Raw genomic sequence first — 2441 nt, 5'->3', positions numbered from 1 at the left:
AACAGTAACTTACTGAGATCACCAGCAGTTTGGAAGAAGTTTTGGCATTTGCAATGATATCTTTTCATTGATAACATTTGATTTGCGTTTTATAACTTCCTGAAGAAAAAAAAATACTCTCTAATAACAAAAAGAAGTGTTTTGAGCTATCCCAGGGGCCACGCATGGCTGCATTTGAATGACTCGGAGTGAGGCCCAGCCCAGGACTCGAGGTACACTGTAGGCTGCTGGCTCAGTTTGTCAGCGCCAGGGTTGGGTTGAGGCATTGTGGTACCATGATGCACTAGTATTTAAGAGATTATGGCATCTGAAACCTATGATGTTAAAAACGGAACTTCTGTAATAATATTGAGGATCATTCCATTGATCTTCCTAGAAAAAGGATCTCTAATTTCACTAAAAAGAACATGAAGGAAGTTAAGAAATCTCCAGAACAGTTAGCTGCTTACATAAATAGAACAGCTGGACAAGCTGTGAAAAACCCAGATAAACTGCATAAGGCAATTTATCACAGAAAGAAAGTTCATCGAACTCAACCTAGACTTCCCATTTGATCCTGCAATCCCATTACTGGGCATCTATCCAGAAGAAAAAAAAAAACCTTTTATTATATAGACACTTGTACTAGACTGTTTATCACAGCTCAATTTACAATTGCTAAAATGTGGAAACAGCCTAAATGCCCCTAAATCCAGGAATGGATTGGCAAGCTGTGGTATATGTATACCATGGAATACTATTCAGCTACTTAAAAAAAAATGGATATTTTGCAGCATTTGTATTAACCTGGATGGAGGTGGAACACATTATTCTTAGTGAAGCATCACAGGAATGGAGAAGCATGAATCCTATGTATTTGACTTTGATATGAGGACAAGAAATGACAATTAATGACACAGTGGGGCATGGGGGAAGGGGACAGCAGACAGAGAGAAGGAGGGAGGGGGTGAGGGAAAGGAAAAGAGAAGAAAATAGTGACTAATTCTCACATAAATTGGATTGAATTTTGACCAAAGTTCATTACTTAAACATAAATTTTAAACATAAATTCAACTTGCTAATATGTTGTTTAGGATATTGCATCCTCATTTATAAGTGAAATATGTTTGTAATGTCCCTTTATAATATTTTTTTTCCAATTTTAATATCAAGTATATCCAGATTAAATAGAATGATTTTGAAGTATTTCTTCTTTTTCTATTGTCTATAAGATTTGACATGATCTGTTTTTTGAAATTATCTTTTATTTTTATTTTTAAATATTAGTAGTCTAGTTTTTGAGACTTTGGAAAGAAAATAATAATAAGTTAACTGATGACTCCACACTGAACCTCAAAGTCAAAGCATTCTATGATAGACATACTCTTATTTGACAATGTGAATGTTACTTTATTTGCATTATTATTATTATTGCTCAATGTTTCATTGCAGTAATCTGATTTCTTTTCTGAATGTATTTATCTTTGTTCATTCTCTATGAATTTTTGTTTCTAGGCTTTATCTTAAATATTGTTATCCTTATTACATTTTAAGCTTTTTTTTAACTTTGTGAAGGCAAAAAGTGGAAACCAAATAAATACATTTATATGTATAGAGAAAAAGAAAAAAGAAAGAAAGTTCATCATCCCTTTCCAAGTCCATGTTACAGAGAAAAACAGTCTCCTCAAAGTGGGGGCTGTGACATGGAAAATAGAGAAAATGAACTGGCTTGTGCAGGCCACTTGTCTGAAAAATTGCTCCATGATAGTCAAACATATTTGATTAACTCCAGTGATTCTAGTTCTTCACAAACAGAAAGCCTGTCATCAAAATACAGTGGTTTTTTTTCCTGTGGTTTCTCAGGATCATGAAACAATGGCTCAAGTTTAGTTCAGCAAGAATTTGAGATTGAATGTAGCATTAACTTTCCGGAAAAAGAGAAGTATAAGTGAACTTGTAGCTTATTTGGTGAGAACAGAAGATCTTGGAGTTGTGGTAGATTGCCTTCCTGTGCTCAAGAGCAAGTTTGAAGAATATGTAATGGTTGGTTTAAATTGGCTTCAAGAGGTCATAAAAAGATGGTGGTCAGAACTATCATCCAAAATGGAAATCATAAATGATGGATATATTCACATTTTAAAACAACAGTTAAGTGGATTATGGGAACAGGAAAACCATCTTTCTTTGGTTCCACGATATACTGGTAATATAGCTTAGGTTGTAGATGCTTATTTATTACAGTTTCAATGAGAGATTTCATCTATTAAAGACCATTTTGTTTTCCAAAACATCCTTGGACTATGATTTACAAAAAAGTCCTCCTCTGAGAAATGTGAATGGTGTAAGAAATCAAAAACATTTTCCTTTTAAAAACCCATGTCATGAAACCACTAATGAAGACCTAATAATTTACTTCACATGGAAGTGGAAAAATATCCAAAAAGAAGCAGCTTCAACTTCAA

At 33.7% G+C, this 2441-nt stretch overlaps 1 pseudogene; it reads left to right on the top strand.

Annotated features, from left to right (window-relative positions):
• Nucleotides 1–300: 300 nt before the first annotated feature.
• On the top strand, nucleotides 301–2229 carry LOC100964895 (annotated as a pseudogene).
• Nucleotides 2230–2441: the final 212 nt, after the last annotated feature.

Source organism: Otolemur garnettii, unplaced genomic scaffold (assembly GCF_000181295.1).
Source record: "Otolemur garnettii isolate 467f Iridium unplaced genomic scaffold, OtoGar3 scaffold00072, whole genome shotgun sequence".
Lineage (NCBI taxonomy): Eukaryota > Metazoa > Chordata > Mammalia > Primates > Galagidae > Otolemur > Otolemur garnettii.
The sequence above is the reverse complement of the archived record's forward strand: the minus strand, read 5'-3'. Positions and strand labels throughout refer to the sequence as shown.